We start from the raw sequence: 19,115 nt of genomic DNA on the forward strand, positions 1-19,115 counted from the left end.
ATCCCGATCCCGTGCCACTGATGTGCCACTGAGCAAAGCACCGTCCCCACACATTGCTCCCCACCGGGAGCCTGTCATGTCTGTCCATTGCTCACCAAGGCTGATGGTTAAAAGCAGAGGACACATTTTGTTGTGTCACCATGTGCTGTGCTGCAGTGACAATGACAATCACTTCACTTTTACTCCACTTTCACTTAAAAGTATATTGATGTTATAACATAACAATTAATAATAGGTATATACTTATATACTAATGCTTTTGTTCCATCAAATTCAGTAATGCTATTATTCCATCAAGTAATAGTACATTTACTGTGTAAATGATTATCAGGTCCTTTTCACATTTCCATGTTTGGAATTGCTGAAGTTATTATAATGCAATAATTTCCAGATTTTTCAATGACCAGAAAATGCTGTTTCTTCAAACAAAAACTGACATGGTCAACAAACACTAAATGAAGATTTTTTCTTATAAACACAACAGCTAGCAACACCCATATATCTGTACCTTCAAATTCTAGTTCATGCAGGAAAGTTTTTTCCCCCCATTGTTGTGTAGAAAAAGCTAAATAGTACAACTGAAATGTGTTTTTTTGAATGTGTGAAAGGGGTAGAAGAAAATGTAATGGAGAAAGCCATGTGATCAGTTTTTGAAAGCTTGTTTGTTGATGTTAAATGATTACATTAAACTTCATTCATCTATTTTCTCTAATTATAGCACCAGTTGCCCTGTACACCCGATTTATAGCTGAGTGTATTGTTCAGTCATATAATGGTAATAGCAGAGTTTGTATATCACACATTATAGCTTAGCATTTCACATGTACCATTTCGCTACTACCACCTATTGACACTGTCCATGTGCGACCTTGTGCGAGGCGATCAGCTCAGGGTCACTTCACTCTGAATATGATCTCATTTCAAGGCTATTAAACACCTGTACAGCGAGATTCTCAGGCCTACCATTCGGCCCATTACACCATTCATTAGATCGTTTGAGCACTGTCAGAAGCCACATTCAAAGTGGACACCCTAAGGTGTGGTTGGGTTTAAAACACCTCAAGTGTCTGGACTGAGGTGAGTGTGCAGGGTTGCAGTGAGCCGAATCATCTGACTGGGCCGGTCGTTTGATCCCTGTGACTGGACGTGACTTTTGCTCTGGTGGGGCTGCTCTGGTGCTTTGAACATGTCCTGCCAGCCAGGATATCAACCAAAAAAAAAAAAAAAGATAAAAAGTGACTGCAAATGCTTGTGGACCATCATCAGTCCACTGTAGCACACAGATTACAACCACTGCTGCCTACAGCCCCTGCACATATATATACAGCTGATGCAAACTGACTCAAAACCAATGTGCAGGCTGAAGGGGTTTTAATCAGTTCACATTTATGGCAATTAGAGTTCAGGGCTTTTATGGTGCCTACTGAAAGAATTATTCATGTCTGGCCTAAAGATATGTTTTCATTTAACATGCCCTGTTATTTGAGTTATTTAATTCCCCCAGCTCTTTCAAAAAGAGGAGGCTAATATTCAAATTATAGTTAAGCGCTGAATGTGTGTTGGCCTTTTACTCACAATGCAAAAACAACTAATTCATCTAACTAAGAACATTTTAATTACCAAAATTACTGTATAATACTGTATATTATCTATTGGATAAACAGGGGAGGCTAGGAAGTCTTATTGTAGTGAGAATCATACACATGCACAAGCTCTGTTAAAAAAAAGAAGAAATTGCACAGTTTCAACATTCCTAGCTGCATAAAAAATGGAAAACTGAAGCCTCTCACATTGACTGAAAGTAGGCCGATATAAATAAAACAAAACTCAATAACTGTTATTTGATAAAACAAATAAATACTGTAATATTGTGCCAACCAATGCATAATTTTCTGCATTATATTCAGGGTTCAGCTCAGTTGCAATATGTGACTTCCCTTCAAATAAATATTGAGAATGATGTGTCATTTGTAATAATCTTTAAATGATATGGATAATTAGCAGACAGATTAGGTTTCATATTTACAATTACATTTGGTCCAAAAAATCTCGATGTAATTGAGAGAAATGCAAAATGCACTGCCAACGTCAGCAGTCTACTAGGCAGATGATAAATTATAGGAAAATAAAGTGAATAATGCAGAAAAACTCAATTGTCACCATTACTGCAAATCAATAACAAGTGATTGTAAGTGATCACCTTTATCCAATAATTAAACATCCTGATGAATATGAAAAGGATGAAATCATTTGACACTCAGTCAACACTTATGTGTGATTTTGGGGAATATGTAAGAAAGGGTGTTTATCCTTCCAGTAGAGTAACAAGAGCTGAAGAAGAGTAGTGCAGTAGAGTAGTTATTTTTGAGCCCAGCACACTTTATGTTGGCTTTAAAGTTACTTGGCATGTTCTATGAATAATCAGCCACTACAAAATTCAATATGTGAGGAATTTATTAAGTGATAAAATCCAATTTCTGTCACCATGTCCAATAAGCTAGCTTGTGACCTTGCTTTTCACAGATCCCTCAGTTATAGTCTCAGTCTTGGCATATCAAAATGTCACTAACCCTAACAGCCAAAAAATTCAATAATGCAACATTATGAGTTACTGAGTGGTCCTATAAGAAATAGGGCGTGTTTGGTTGCATGTGTAGATAATGTGACCGTCTTCTGGAATCCCACTTGGCGACACATTCTCAAGGCAGAGGTGACCCCTAGACAGTGTCCTTCCTTTCTTTCTTTCTTAACTCTCCAAAGGTGTGTTGTTAAATGACATTATTTTAATATGTTGGTAATTCACTTTTCTCTGGGCAAAAGTGAAATAAGGAAGACAATTAATGATAGTACATGCATTTTCATGTTAAGTTACGCATGTTGAGTTTCAGCACAATAGAATTTATGATCAGTCAGATATTTTTTTAATGGACAAAACAACATTTTGTTGTACAAAAAATTAGGAAATGTATAAATGACTAAACTTTTGAATGGTTTTATGCATGTAGAATTATGTAGAATATATTTATTCAGAAAAATGTTTAATGTTTTGTAATAATGTTTATATTGTGGTCATTTTAATACAGTATGGTAAAGTGGTTTAAAGTTAAACTGTTACTGATATTTATTATTCACAATAATTGTGACTGTAACATAACGAGCCGTTATTATAATACTCCTAGTGACAGAGGCTAGGAAATTGAGATCCCACAGCTGAACTGCACCCATTCACTGCATATCATTGTAACCCCAGGTTTCATAAAGGTTTTTACTCTGCAATTATCTGCCCACACAGCACCTGGTTCATTTAAGGGGGGGGGGGTGAAAAAAAAATGTCCTGGCCATTTCAAGGAAAAGGAAGTGGGTGACGCGATAACAACTCCACGCAGCGACCCCTCGCTTTCTAACTTTGACTGTTTTCATTAGAGAGAGCGGCCGGTGAACCCTCCTGCACTGAGGTAATTGTTAGGGTTTAATGAGCTGGTAAAAAGGTGGAGAAAGACAAGAAAAACAAAAACCTGCGACTATTAGGCGGAAGGGGAATTTTTTAAAAGCAACAGGGTAAACATCCGTCTGTCAAAACACACAGCGGTTTATCCCGGCCAATAATTAGCTGGTCTAATTGGGCCGAGCTGAGAGAGAGGGGGTCATGGTGCAGCGCGCCTGCAATTGAAATCCGGGTTGCCGTCGCCGCCCTCTCCCCCCCATTAGCATAATCGTTCATTTCTTAACGCTGATTCAAATCTATCGGCCTCGCCAACACCCTTCAAATCTCACCAGCACTTCAATGTCAGTGTTTTTTTTTTTTCTCTTCTCCTTCCCTAAGGTACATTTCCACCTACCAAACCCCCCACCCAATTTACTGACAAGCAGCCTTCTGACTGGCGGGAGAAAGGACACGGAAAAGGGTGCATTAATGAGACAAAGTTGTTTTTTTTAAGGCGTGGTGTTGACATGTTCTGTATAGAGGAGACAGTTGCTGGTACGGATGCGGATGTGCTCTTTGATATGAACTGAAGAAAAAAATGTTAAGTGTGTCTGTGTGAATGTGTGTGTATGTGTGTGTGTGCCCCTGTGTCTGAGAATAAACTGCATGTGTCCGTGTAAGCGCTTCAAGTGAGTGCAGGCATGTGTGGATAACACACTTTTAATGAAAGTGATGATATTTTGTTGGTCTCACAAGTAAAGAGTGAAAATGTACAAAATAATAAAAAAAAAAGTTGAATTGTCTTTTGATTTTGAGATTAGGATGAAAGTTCAATGTTAGGTTTAATCATGACACCGTACATACTCTTCCACTGATGTGTGTAAATGTGTCACATGTCATAGTTGACTGTATGACTGTATGCACAGCCTACTGAATATGTGTGTCAACCAACTGCACAGTATGCATGCATGTACCAGTACGCATGCATTGCGAATCCAGGTGTGTGCCTGTATCAGTGTGTGTGTTTGTTCGTGTGTCAGGAAAGGGCTGATTCTCCAGTAAATTGAATTACACAACAGTGTGACTTTGAGGCAGAGGGAAGGGCAGGAGAGTGCCATCAGCCGTGAGAGATAAGGCTGATTCAGATCAATGGCCAGAGAGAAAGAGCCAGCAACAGCTCCCCGGACGAGAGGCCCGTCGCCTGCCCGTCATCAAACCTCAACCCCCTGCTTCCAACGTGGACTCCTTATAAAGCAATGAAGACTTTTAATTAGAAACTGGGGCCTATCTCATCTAGGTTCGGAGCCGAGAGTTCCCTCAGACTAATCCCTCTGCTTTCCTGGGTACTTTGTCAGTCATGCACTCGCACCTTTTGTTATCTTTTTACCTATCTAGTTATGTCTGCTGGGCACTTAAATCATTCATTACAGTATTAGGTGCCAGGCTTTGATATCGAGATTTTTGAGCAGGTTAATCAGAGCACTCACTTTCTCACTCACACAGACTGCGTTCCGCTCCTAAAAAGTAACATTTCATTACTTTCATTTCAACATCACAGCTCCAGTTTTAAAGCCTTAACCAAATGGCAGTGACGGCATGAGCAGCCTCACCCTTTGTTGCACAGAGATCTTATAAGCGATTTGCTAAGCTGCATTTTTTCAGGAAAAACATCCATTCTAAGCCCGTTTATCTGCATCTGATCGAGATGGAGTCTGTGTTAGCAGTTCTGAAGCATGAGGCAGGAACACAAAGGTCAAAACACACACACACAGTTGGAAGGCACAAGGAACATAGGGGTCTCAATTGTGTACTACTCTTTTTGGTGGGTAGTCCTCACACAGACACACACACAAACACACACACAGAGTACATGTATGAAATATAGCAGCAACTCCATTAGAAATCAGAACAGACAATTTGCACTGGGGTTATGGGGATCATGACCCACGCAAAAATAAGCTCCACCCAGTACAACCACCCCAATATAAGCACATAATTCCGACTTAATAAATATATGAATTATCTTGCATTATTAAGCTGTTGGTTTTCTTATTTCATTTCATTTGCCAGCAAATTAGTAGCATGTTTAATCATCTGGTAATGTTTCTGAGGTGATTAAAGATTTGTCATGTCGAGGGTGTCCTACACGTCTGATCATGCTGGTGAATTTTTATATAATGAACGGCATTCTGGCAGCCTTTTACGGCACGTAATTGTAAATCATCTTCCTGGTCAAATCATATGCATGTTCCGGATTTGTTCATAAAAGCATTGAAACAAGGGGCAGTGGCAGCCTGGCAGTTAAGGAGGTGGACCGTTCAAACCCACCAACTGTCAACATACCACTGAGGTACCCTTGAGAAGGTGTCATCCCCACACATTGCTCCCTGGGTGCCGCTCATCGCTGCCAACTGTTCTCAACTGCTCACCATGGGTTAAATATAGAGGACACATTTTGTTGTGTGCCCTGTGTTTCGCAATGACAAATAATCACTTTCACAAAGTACACGCTGTATGATTTACATACACCGCATGCACATGTACACAGTACAGAGTGAAGTGAAAATCAATCATTACCTTGTTACAATGGCACCGGTCAGTGGGTGGGATACTTTTGGCAGCAACTGAACATTTTGTCCTTGGAGTTGACGTGTTGGAAGCACAAAAAAAAAAAGAAATGGGCAAGAGTAAAGATTTCAGCTACCTTGACAATGACTAAAAGTCGTTGACATTGACAGAAATCTGGCTGGGTCATGGCATATCTGAAATTGTTTCCAGCCTGCAGTGGTCAGGGCCTACCAAAAGTGGTCTGAAGAATCACCACTTAACCTAACTTGGACTTGTGTGGTTTGCAGGATGACTGTGTGGAAAAAACCCATAAAGGCCAGAACTCGAACCAAAATCACCCTTGTTGCTAGGCAGCCATGCTAGCCACTATCAAACCAGTGGGTGGCCTCCAATTTGACTATTCTTGCCTTTTGTTTGAGCATTTTCCTTATTTGATCACATTTTTATTCCAGGCTTCTAGTCTCCTATTACATAAAAATATTACATAAATGTCTAGTAATGATGGTCATCTACATAATAATATAATTGCAAATATTTACTAATGTAATCCCAGAGTGGCTGCACAAGCCCTTTACCAGCATTTGGCTAGAAAATATCACCTCGTTGCTATCTAAAGGTTGATAAATCCAATTACAGAATAGGGCATTTCCTATCCCTCTGATGCTGCCATGCAGAAGGGTTTAAACTGCATAATCTGTCACGAGACATCTTTGTGTGGTATCCATTTGCCTATGAGATATGCACGCTAATCCTGCAGGAGAAAACACTTTGAATTAGCTGCATGCATCTGAAAGGGAGGCAATGCTTTTAATCAGCTTCATTAATATATTGGATGATTAGCAGGGCTAAGAAAAAGAAATAAATAAAAAACTCGAGACATACAGCTGGAGAGGCACGCGGCAACTGTAAGCGTTCTAAAACGCGCCGCTGCTTTCCAGTCACTAATACGCACTCCGGATTACATTTAGCATTTTAAAAAGGCATCCCCCTCACGGGCACCCTAGCGGGAAAGATTCCAGTGAAGCGCTAGTCTTTTGATATTATACCAGTGGATAAATCAGCTGCGGCGGGCGGGGTGGGGGACTTCTTCAGATGGATAAAATACATATTCTGCATCTCATCCCACCATCCAAAAAATGAATAGATTCCGTATGGGGAGGAAATGTGACAAGTAAAGATTTTTATAAGGGGAGGGTAACCTTGACTACCATTGAGAGAAGGAGGCTGTCAGAGGGAGGTGAGGAGACAAAGCCGACTATTGATCTGACGCTGAATGGGCTTGGGAGCGATGGCCGCTCTGCTGGCGAGGGCCGCTTTGTGCCTCGGAGATGCAAGTTTCAAATCACCGCCTGGCAGCTTGACGGCCCCACAATGGAGGCCTGCTCTGGGATGATCTGACATCCCTGCCATAAGGAAAGTTTTTTTTTTTTTTCCCCAAACGCCCTAACTTCACCCCGCCCAACCCCTGCTCCACTGTACACCTCTCCTACCTCTTCTCCCATCCATGTCCCTCTGCCTCTTCACCTTGCCGCCCAAATCAATGGGGAGAAGCCATTGAAACATTTGAAGAAGAAAAAAAAAAAAGTCAGCTGAATAGTTTTTACCCTCCCTTCAAATCCACACACACATTCTCTCTTTCAGACACACACATGCACACACTCCTCCACATCCCTAACAGAGTGCTTTTGTACATGTGGGGAGTGCGTTATTTTCTCTCTTCCCTTCAATTGTACAGTGTAGGAGGTGGGGTGGGGTGGGCCGGTAAGGGAGGTGGGGGGCGGCGTGGCGGGAAAGAGAGAAATGTGGAGATTGATCTCGTTCAGAGGTCTTTGCGGGACAAAAGTTTAATGTCTTCAATTCATAACAGAAATAATAGGTGACAGCGAGCTAAAAATCCGCCAGTCTCCAGCGAGTTGCTATAGAAACCCTGGAAGGAATGAGGACTGGCTGTCATCATAACTCATTGGCAAATCCCTAATATTTAAACACATCTTTCTGCAGTGGCATAAACTTTACCATGTGCGACAGGTCTAAACTTCACACGAAGCCTGGCGTGGAGCTGACATGAGCAATTTATCTTAACATAATCCAATTATGCGCCAATGGGGCTTAATGCACTTATCTTTTATTATGACATTCTAAAGAGATCATTAAGTGTCTGCTTGCACTGCGCCAGGGAGGGGCTGCCGAGAGTGTCAGTCGCACGTTTGGCCCCTGGCCCCCCAACACAGAAACACAAACAGACGAGGATAATTAACACACTTACTGTACGTTACTCAGAGGAACCTAATGACAAGACAAAGGCTGCAGTCTTTGAATTCAGTGCTGCCATTTGAGACGGAAATGCAAGCGGCTCTGATGTAGCATCACACCACAGTTCCTTCTGACGTTGGCTGATCGGTAGTCTAGGAGGTGTGGCATGGAGCATTCCATGGTTTTACCCGTCACAACAAAGTGAGCAAATGCATAGCTCCCTCCGGGGAAGCAGAATTTACAGTTTCTCTTTTGTTTCTTTGTTGTGCAAGGCCAGTCAGTCAGTCCCCCAACCATTATAATGGCCATGGAGTTTGTAGGCCTCTATGATCCCCTAATCCATATCTCAGGATGCTTTTGTATATAAATAAAACTGTTAAGTGAATAATACATTGTTAAATTGCATTAAAGTTTTGTTATACCACTTCTCAAAGTCACTGCCCTTCCTACTGCCTCAAAGTCACACTGTTGTGTAATTCAATTTACAGGAGAATCCGCCCTGTCCAGACACACGAACAAACACACATACTGATACAGGCACACACTCATATTAGTAGACATTCATGAAAACACACACACACACATTCATGCATACTGGTACACGCATAGATACTGTGCTGTGGGTTCACACACATATTCAGTAGGCTGTGTATACAGTTATAATTAGCATACATTCCTCTCACATGTACAGTACTTTAGTGATGAGTGATAATAACGTTTTACTTGATTGGACGTTTCTTTCTTTATTGTAAAAAAAAAAATGTATTAGGAATTCATAAATATTAACTGGTAAATGCATGCATAATTGCATATGACTTACATAATCACATAGCTGTGGTAATAACCCACTCAAGGTCATGCTGTACAGTGTTAATATTGACATTAAAGCGATACAGATACTGAACGGTATGTTTTTTTTATTCTTCTGCCGATATCGCTGAAGAGTTTGCATTAGTTCACCATGTGATCACTGGTGGGCATCAGTTGGCATCATGCATCAGTGCATGATCTCACTGATGCAAATGCATCACATTCCCTTCTAAAAGGGAGCCAGTCTCACATTTTTTTGGTTTGTTTCATTTTTATTCTTCGAAAAATCTGTATTTGTTCTCATTTTTTTCATTTGTTGTTTCTCCGTCTTCTAATCTTCCCTGTAGATGCCGATCTGTCACTCCACCAAGTTAACAAGTGTAAATGTGAGGATAAATCATTAAGAGGTAGAGTTTCATATGAAATGCTGTAATTACATTCAACCGAGGCAGCAGCGAAAGTCAGGAAGTGTAAGCGTTCAAAGAATAAATGAGCTATGAATAATACAAAAAATTAAAACATCAGAAATAAAAAAGAAAAGCGCATATAGCAGATGTTTATTTTCTTTTTCCCCACGGTTTAACTGATCTCTGAAAACTCTCATACAATGCAGATGTCTATCAATGTTGTACAAAGGAAATAATGTTCATTCCTCTCTCGGGTTCTAACAACGAGTGTGAACAACACATGCAGGTGAATGGAGGGATGTGGGGTGGGGTTCCCAGACACCTGGCATGGCATCCAGGTGCATCTTCTTGACACCAAAGTGAGACGAAGGCCTCCCTCTGCCCCCCCTCATCAGACGACGACACACACACCACCCCACCCCAGCATGAACCCTCGCACCGCCCAGCTGGCCGGCCATCCCAGCCGGTCTGGGTGCTCTAATGAAAAGAAGGCTGCAATCCCTTTCAATTTTCCCAGGCTGCCCAGCTGCCGTTAGAGGCAATCGACTCGGTGAATGGAGACACTACATCACAATATGCAGGTGCAGACCGGCGCTGGGGAGGAGAGGCTTGGAGCCGTGAGAGAAGCCAGGCGGCATCCATCTCCCTCAGCCTCCAGCAGATCCGCCGCTGGAGAGGCGCACAGACGTCCCCCCGCCAACGGCCTGAGAGGTGGGGGCAGAGGAGGTGGAGAGGATGAAGTGGTGGGAAGACAAAGCAGGGAAAGAACAGATTGCGGGAAGAGAAAAAAAGGAGCCCTTTATTTAACCGCTGTCACCAAAGGATGGTGAGAATAGAAAAAAAAAAAGATTTGCATTTTGTGCAACAGGGCAGTGAAAATCGGAAGCAGAAATGCGAAGGGAGAAAGAGGGGAAGGAGAGAAGAAGAAGTGATACGGGGGGGGCAAAGAGAGCGATAAAAGAAAGCAGAAGAAGGGACCGCGTGTGTGTTTGGGAAGGATAAAGGGCTGCGTATGAGTGAGCGAGGCAGCCTGGCGCACCCGGATCGGTGCGTTATCAGTAGTCGCCAGTCATGTGCGTGGCCTCAGGAAAGCAGGACAGGTTTGGGGACATGGTGGAGTCACGGGAGGTGTGGGCTGCTTCAGTGCCCCCATGTTCTGCCCCTCACTGCTCTAGACACAGACTACTACATGGCACTGTGACCGCCTCCCCAAATTTTCTTGCAGCCGTATCCTCTCTGTGTGTTCCCTAATCAGTGTGCAACACATCAACATGAGCAGAAGATCGACAGGCTGGACGAGGCTGTTTGTCCCACTAGGATTAAGCAGTGCTCAGGACTAAACTGTGTTCGAAAAGGAGACTATCCTTGTAAACGGCCGCTTAAGTCCCAAGATACAAGTAATTCTCCTAAATAATTCACAGGCTTTTGAGGGCCATGTTGAACACATGAACATTGCTCCCTCTGATAGCATTCTAATGGGGAAATAATGCTGGACGCTGAGCGACGGCTCAGAGACGTCAGCCATATAAATGACAATGGGGTCAAACCCAACAGGGTCACAGATCTATAGTATTACCATTCTGAGTAACGCACCGGTCCCCAGATAACGGGAAGATGAGCAGTAACCTTCAGCATGACTTCAGTGTGCAGTATATTTTAAACGTTTAAATTAAAAAGGTTCATCACATCAACCCCAATTTTAAGTCAGTAATTTATCAAAAACAAATATTCTGATATGTGTCTTGCAACATGTTATATGGCAAATTTTACATTCAATACAGAGGTACTTTTGGCTAAATCTTGAGAGTTAACATTAAAGCTATTTATTTTAATGGCACACTTCGCCCATTCACATCTGGTGTTTCACTACTGTTTCATCATGCTCTATATTTTTAAGGAGTCTTCCAAATGGATGAGGTCTTGTCACACATAGAGGGTGTGAACATACTGTATAAGAGTGCCAGCAGGTACACAACACCATGAAACACAAGTGAAATTTTCCTGTTGGTGGAATACCACTAGAAGATTTTTCTTCAACCATCATTAAAATGAAAGTGAAAGTGGAGTGATTGTCATACACAGCACAGCACACGGTGACACAACTAAATGTGTCCTCTGCTTTAACCCACCACCCTTGGTGAGCAGTGGGCAGCCATGACAGGTGCCCAGGGAGCAGTGTGTGGGGACGGTGCTTTGCTCAGTGGCACCTTAAAGGACCCGGATTCAAACCGGCAAGCTTACTGTTACGGGGCTGCTTCCTTAACTGCTAGGCCACCACTGCCTCCTGACACGTCGTCGAGCTGACGGGGGAAGGAAGCGCAGAGGTGGGACATTCTGGGAAGGGGATTTTATTAAAACAGAAACAAAAAACAGGCTTGATGGCCGAAAACTGGGAATAAAGGGGAAAATATAAACTAGCCTGCAGGCGTGTGGCAATTGCCAGAACTCAAAGACTACACTCATAGGTAACCAGGTTCACAACAGAGTTGTGAACCACTGCAGAGGGGCGGAATCAAAGGCTTTTTAAAAGAATTCCGGATTGGCGACAGCTGGAAACAGCACCTGTGGCCAATCCTGACACCTCCTGTGGTGGCCTAACTACTTCTTCTCCATATGTATTGTAAACTGAACTTCCTAGAGGAATAAATCATCTTGTAATTTGACGGAAGTTGATTAGTTGAACTGTGCAGTCACATCTGACCACTGAGTAAAAGCAGAAAATCCGCATCTCTCTGCGCTCGGAGTAGGTAAATTAGACCATGTTGATCTACAGCAGCAAGCCTTTAAATTCCTGTTGTTGAGGACGAGCCACGTTTCTCGAGCTGTGTGTGTCGACAGCAATTTCAAGCCTGCAGCCCATCTGCTTATCACGCAAACAAACGCGTCTCAATTGATTCTACCGTGCATCAGTTCACAAATGAAGCCGCATGTAATCTTCAACCCGACATACTGTAATTAGCAGCATGGGGGATCGGCGGAAAAAAGTTTGACCTCTGTCCTCTCGATAGCTCAAGACGGGGTGCGGCAAAGCTGAGCTTATTCTCCCCACCGCGATGGGAGGATCTGATTACGATGATCCCTCTCTGAGAGCAGGGCGGGGAAGAAGAGCGTTTTTGTTTTTTTTTTCTCATTTTTTTCCGTATGCGTGTGTTCCTCTGACGTTGGCGGCAGCATTCAGAGCATGTCCACATCCACTGTGGAGCAGCTCAGCCTTCCTTTTGCCATGGCTAAATGTGTTTCTCACCCATTTTACAACAAATTACCTTACCCCTCAAAGTGAATTTCAAGCCTGGCTGCATTTGGAGGCTGACTAACTCACTTTTCATTAATTTTCATTCTTCTCTCCCCAACAGATGATGCACTGTATGACTTGTTCTTTGTTCTCTGTACTTTGTTTTTTCTTTTTTTTCGCTTTTTCCTCTCCCCCACCTCTCTCCACCCAGGGTCTCAGATTTGGTTCCCAGCAATGGAAAGCAATTACGCTGTCAGAAAAGTGTATTTTGACTTATTAAAAAAAAAAAAATCTTTCTCTCTTCCAACTCCCTGGGGAAGAGAAGCCTGATGCCGGGAAATGAAACAGAGACTTTTACATGTGCCTCCTCTGCCCACGGAGTCATTTAGCAAGCAGCAGTTTGTAGAGGCTGCCCGAGACAGGCAGACGGCAGGCCCGAGCACGGCTGCTCGAGAACGGCCTCTCTGAGTGGAGGCGTGCCTGCTGATGGATGCACTGGCTCCATTTCACAACGCGTCACCTCCCCCGGCTCACTCTCTCTCTCTCTCTCTCTCTGTCACCCGATAACTCACTCCCAGAGCTGCACTCTCTGGACTATTCTGCAACCTTGGCCTGGCAACTGTCCCCGCATAGTCCCAGAGCAGAGCCATCCACTGTGTGAGAGGCAATCACGGACTTGGAGGAGACCAGGGATCATACGGCTACGGATGGATTAGAGGATGATGAGAAGGATGACTATAAAAAAAAAACGTGAGAAAGAAAGAGAGCATTTAAATAAGAGTTATGAAACGATGCTGCTTCTGATATTCTCCTGTCAATAAAGTCCTTGCAGCAGGCCACCCTACCTGCCGCAGCCCTGCGAAGCCATTCCAAAATATTGAAACAGCGTAAAGCCATAAAGTTTTGAGCTATTTCAATTTCAAAAATAAATATTATCTCTGGCAAGACGCAAAGCCCACACATTCCAGTTTGCATCTCAATGAGGTCTCTTTTACATCCAAAGGATGCTGTTTTCCTCTGTAAGGGGGTGGGGGAACAAAAATGCTCTGTAGAGAAAGGACCGACTTTTTGTTTTATTTTTTTGTGCAGCCCCCCAGCCTTCTCTCTGGATGTAATGGCTATATAGTGCTCTGTGCCCATAGCCCAGAGGACAGCATATTCTATTCCTCCCAATTCCATCCCTACCTCATTACCTTCCTCCACAGCGGGTAGATGATGCCTTTGTTGCTGATATAGGCGCCTCTATGTGCAATAAAGCACTCGGACTGTAGCCTGTAGGGTTCATTGGTCAAGATAACAGTGCTGGGGTCAGATCTACAGCTTTATCTTCTATTAAGTGGGAAATAATGTCCCCAAGGTGAGACCTGGAGCCCTGCTGGACTTCACCGCTGTGTCACAACGAGTCATCAAACTCAAAAAAAGACCAATTAGCTGGTTTATAATTCATTGCACTGCTGGTGAAGAAGCGTAGGATAGTGTAGGTTTAGAAATAGTCTGCTCCGGTGCAGGCCGGCACCATTTCTTTTTAATAGAGACTAAAGAAAGAGGGAACTGCTGAGAAATTAGATTTCCTCCGTCCCTGTGAGCACAATGGAGCTCAGTGTTTATGAGCTATCTGCTGATGGCGCTGATAATGGGAGCGAGCCGGCAGCGCCGCTGCCTCGCGAACAATAGCGGCGCATGCCGAGAGCTCTTCAAATTAGAAACGCATTCGGAAAACATTTATGAGGGATACCGACATGTCAACAACACACTTAGATAGGAATTTACCACCAACTTCACATTATCGAGAGACTCTCCGGCCCATGGTGAAGCCGGTAAATGGCAAGACCCCGTGAAACGATCTGTCCTTGCTCTTAGCACGTGGCTAAAGCGGCGGAGCCCGGTGTCCCCCCGACTCTGATCTTTCCATCAGCCGCTCGCGCACCACTCAAAGAGTGACCTTCTCTCTCCGTGGACGGCAGAGCGGCTATTGATTAAATCTTGGCACGCGGTGTACAAACACAGCGATAAGCTCAGCGGATGGCCACACCACCAACTCAGCTGCCCAAAAGGGTCTATCATCGTTTATTCCCACTAACAGGCGCCATGGACACGACCCCCTACACGCAGTAGCCGCTGTGACCATTAAACCCATCTAAATATATACCTATACACCGCCTTCCCAGTGAGCGTGACTTGCAGAAGGCCAACACGCAAACGCAGCGGGGGCTTCGGGCCTTGGTCGTATTTGCAACCCTGTCCTACGGTGGTCCGCAGCCCCATGCGGTGCTGTGAATGTTTCAAGGTGAAGCTCTGCGGGCCAATTACTCCTGAGGTCTCTGGGCTGCAGAGCGGCGGGCAAATCCCGCCTGCAGCCTGTGCCAGGCATTACAGGATGTTACACCTCGCCTTTACCCAGGACCACCGTGGCCTGACTCCTCACGCTACACGAGCAATATGAACATGGACAGAGCAGAAGAAGAACCCACATCAGCAGCAATGGTGAACTGAGAGAAATGCGCTTCTGTGGCATAGAAAAAATCCAAAAAGAATGGGAGTGGGGTTTGACAAAAATGAATTTGATTTATCACTACAAATGTATTGTCTTAAAAGTTTCTGCCTGTTGTTCCAGTCATGACAAGTGGGCGAGATGTGGAGCCCTGCTGGACTTCACTGCTGTGTCACAACGAGTCATCGAACTCAAAAAAGACCAATTAGCTGGTTTCTAATTCATTGCATTGCTGGTGAAGAAGTGTAGGATAGTGTAGGTTTAGAAATAGTCTGCTCTGGTGCAGGCCGGCGCCATTGCTTTTTAATAGAGACTAAAGAAAGAGGGATGAATAGGTGGTCAAACATCTTGTACACTATATGACACATGATGTATGATCGAGCTGCGAATCGGCCAGACTCCTGGTATTATGGCACAAGTGAGAACTCTGAATAGCTGCAAAAAAAAAAATGTAAATGGCAAGGAATGAAGAAGAAATAAAGAGAAATCTGTTTTCTGGAGTTCGGTAGAATTCATTTGTGCATGAAGATTTCAAGACCATGCTGCTGTGCTTGACATGAAAAGTTTTATTGGTATTGTTTAGGAAACTAACAGTGAATATTTATGAATGAATATTGCAACAACAAAATTCCCAATTTGCAATTAAACCTTTAGACACCCTTCGCATGTTAAAATAGCAGGCAGATCACGGCTAATATGAACTGACTAGTGGAGTGTTAAGGGGTTTTCGGAGTCACTAAGCAATGCCATTCTGTCAGCAGTCAGGCATGTAACAAGTGCTTGTCACTTTCTGTTATGAACAAGCTAAATAAAGTAGACGGATATTGAAGGCATGCTGATCTTGTGCGATATCAGCACTCATAGAATGTCTTTCAGCCGGGCGCATGGCAAGGCTGGAACAAACTGTGCTATAATGACGTATATAGATCACTGCAGGGCTAAATCAGGTGGAAGCAGTACCTGGACTTTTAATACAAAAGCAGCGTGCAGCAGTGGAACAACCAACAAATTGCTTCCTAAATGGCCTTTTATTGTCTCAGTGGGACAGACATCAGCATTTAGTGCCCAGCAATGGGGACAGAGCTGAAAAACTTCTGTGTGCATTTTGCTCTACAGGAAAAAAAAAACGTTTTTAAAGCATGGTAATTGATGTAAACTGGCCTGATGTGGGATGGCGAGTGTCCCGCCTCGCGGTGGCAATCGACAACCCACTCATCATCCCGATGCCTTCATTTTCGCATTTATCTGTAGACACCGGCCGCCGCTTCTTCTCTCATAGGTGACAAATTAGGTCACATTTGGTCATCGTGACAAAGAGGATGGCGGACGTGCCAAAAAGTGCTTGCCATGCAATTCGACCGCCGACTCGCGCATTACAACCGCGCTTCATCACCGTGTGTGAGCCTGTGTGTGCTGGAGAGAGAAAGGCCAGTGCTGTCAGCGCTCAATAATATAGTCAGCAGAGTGAGGAATGTTTAGGAGGCACTGTGCGGAGTATTGACGCCAGCTTGTTGGTGAAAAGTTGGAGCTTTCCCCTCCCCTTACCCCAAGGGCTGGACTCCCCCGGGGGGGGGAGCCAATCTTGCGCGCGGAGCAGGGGGAGGGAAAAGCGCTTGTGAAAACCTCGACTGAACCCAAGCCTTCCCGTGCCAAACAAAACAGAAAATTCAGAGGTTAGAGGGCCTTCAGAAAGAATTGGCTACGGAACAGGCAACGCGGGGGACAGCGTCTGACCGGCAGGCACAGGGGACAGACGGCCTTGATCAGCACACCTGCTCAGAGGATCCTGCTATTGATCGAAAGGCCCGACTCACCCGCCCTCCCCTTATCAGACAGAAGACGTCCGGCTAGAGCAGCAAACTGCAGCCTCGCCCAGCAGCACGCAGCCGCCAGACAACAAAAATGCAAATGATGTTTACGACAACAGGCTTGTTCACCTGCCGTAACAATTGCGCCAATGGCTGCTTTATGGCCGTTCCCACTGGCAACTTTATGTGCTATAAAAACTGAAAATATAACAGGGAGAGGGGGACAGAGAGAGAGGGAGCGAGAGAGACAGACACAGGGAAGGTGAGAGCCAATATGCAGTTCAAGCAGTTGTTATTATCCCAGAAGTGCAATTACAATAGACCTCCCTCCATTACTGGCTCAGCTATGATCCCTCTTTGCGTTTTGTGGAGATGAGGCATCACAATTATATCTGACTCTCTTTCTGTAGCTGTTTATAGGAAGAGAGAGAGAGAGAGAGAGAGAGAGAGAGAGGGGTGGGAGGTGGAGAGAGATACAGAACACAGCAGGCCAACAGGCTGAATTGGGTTGTTGTTGTTTTTTTGTCCCATTGGCCTTGTCATGTTGGAGCCATTATATGTGGGACTGTGGTGAACAGACACTTGGCTCTGCTCTCCAAAAGACTTTGGAACTCAGTGAGCAGAGGAAGGAAAGAAAGGAAAAGAAGAAAAGAGCCTGGAGGAGCAAAGCTGGTAGATTCTCACTGAAGGCCTCAAAACTATGAATGAACACATGTGTAGTTATGTACTTAACAAAAAGTGGAGACCTGGCCTCCACAGTCACCGGACCTGAACCCAATTGAGATGGTTTGGGGTGAGCTGGACCACAGAGTGAAGGCAAAGGGGCCAACAAGTCCTAAACACCTCTGGGAACTCCTTCAAGACTGTTGGAAAACCATTTCAGGTTTTGTTGCCTTCAGTGAGAATCTACCAATGTAAATGGTCATGAAAATAAAGAAAACACATTAAACGAGAAGGTGTGTCTGTGCCTGTACTGTGTATATAAATGTGTGTGAGTAATCCCAGGTATTTGCTGAGGTATTTTGTATCCCAAAATGAGGTATTTGCTGTAATAAATGTTCATTTCATCTGATTAACTTGAAATAATTGATTTAATAACAGTAAAAATAGAAAAAATCTATTTTAATAAAAAAACACATACACAAACACATGCAAACAAAATTGCTGGTTATAGTTGCCCAGCAACATAAAGCACTTTTTAATTCGCTATCTTTGGTCTATTAAGTCCGTCAAGAATTCTATCAACATTGAAACCACAAGTAAACATTATAACCAATATTCAAGGAAGTTACTCTAAGTCACCTATTCCACCTCACCCCTTTATCTGCTGATCAGTTACAGTTGTGTAGAGCTGTGCAGATATATATATATATACATACACACACACACACACACACACACACACACACACACACACATATATATATTACTTTATTACTTTATTTGAGGTTTCTGAAAGCCTTTTTCATTTATTGATTGTTTAAAATAGAAAGTGCAATAATTATGTGTTTTACCTTAAATAACGAATAATCATGATTACAATACTGATTGTGATGATCATTTTGGCCATAATTGTGCAGTCCTACTTGTAGTACAGGGCCTTGTAATAGTGGTGAGAACAAGTATTACATGCACAATGTTGAATGACACAAAGCCTTGTGCCATAATGTACAGTACAGTACAGTACAGTTATATTTTGTAGTATATGGCAACTGAGTTGTATATGAAACTGATAAAGGTAATGAAGCAACGTTCACTTTTTTTTTCTATTCTGTTAATAGAGTATAATAATAGACTCACAGAACACCACCATCCAGTGTCCAAAACCTGGCATTGCTTTAAAAGTTTTTGAAATAGGAATAGTCAAAAGATGTTTACTTTATATCAATATACATTTTAAGGAAAACAATTGCACAAAGTCACAGCATTTTGGAAATCATTATCCATGATGATGTTGAGTGTTTTAATCCCATTTTAAAAAGCAAATATACAATACAGGCCAAAAGTCTGGACACACCATCTCATTCAATGTGTTTTCTTTATTTTCATGACCATTTAGATTCTCACTGAAGGCATCAAAACTATGAATGAACACATGTGGAGTTATGTGTCCAAGAAGGTG

The 19,115-nt window shown here is 43.3% G+C and overlaps 1 protein-coding gene across 6 annotated transcripts in view; it reads right to left on the bottom strand.

Annotated features, from left to right (window-relative positions):
- agbl4 (AGBL carboxypeptidase 4) overlaps positions 1–19,115 on the bottom strand; it is a 260,027-nt gene that overhangs the window by 89,589 nt on the left and 151,323 nt on the right. The gene's annotated exons all lie outside the window — the stretch shown is intronic.

Source organism: Denticeps clupeoides, chromosome 13, assembly GCF_900700375.1.
Source record: "Denticeps clupeoides chromosome 13, fDenClu1.1, whole genome shotgun sequence".
NCBI classification, from domain to species: domain Eukaryota; kingdom Metazoa; phylum Chordata; class Actinopteri; order Clupeiformes; family Denticipitidae; genus Denticeps; species Denticeps clupeoides.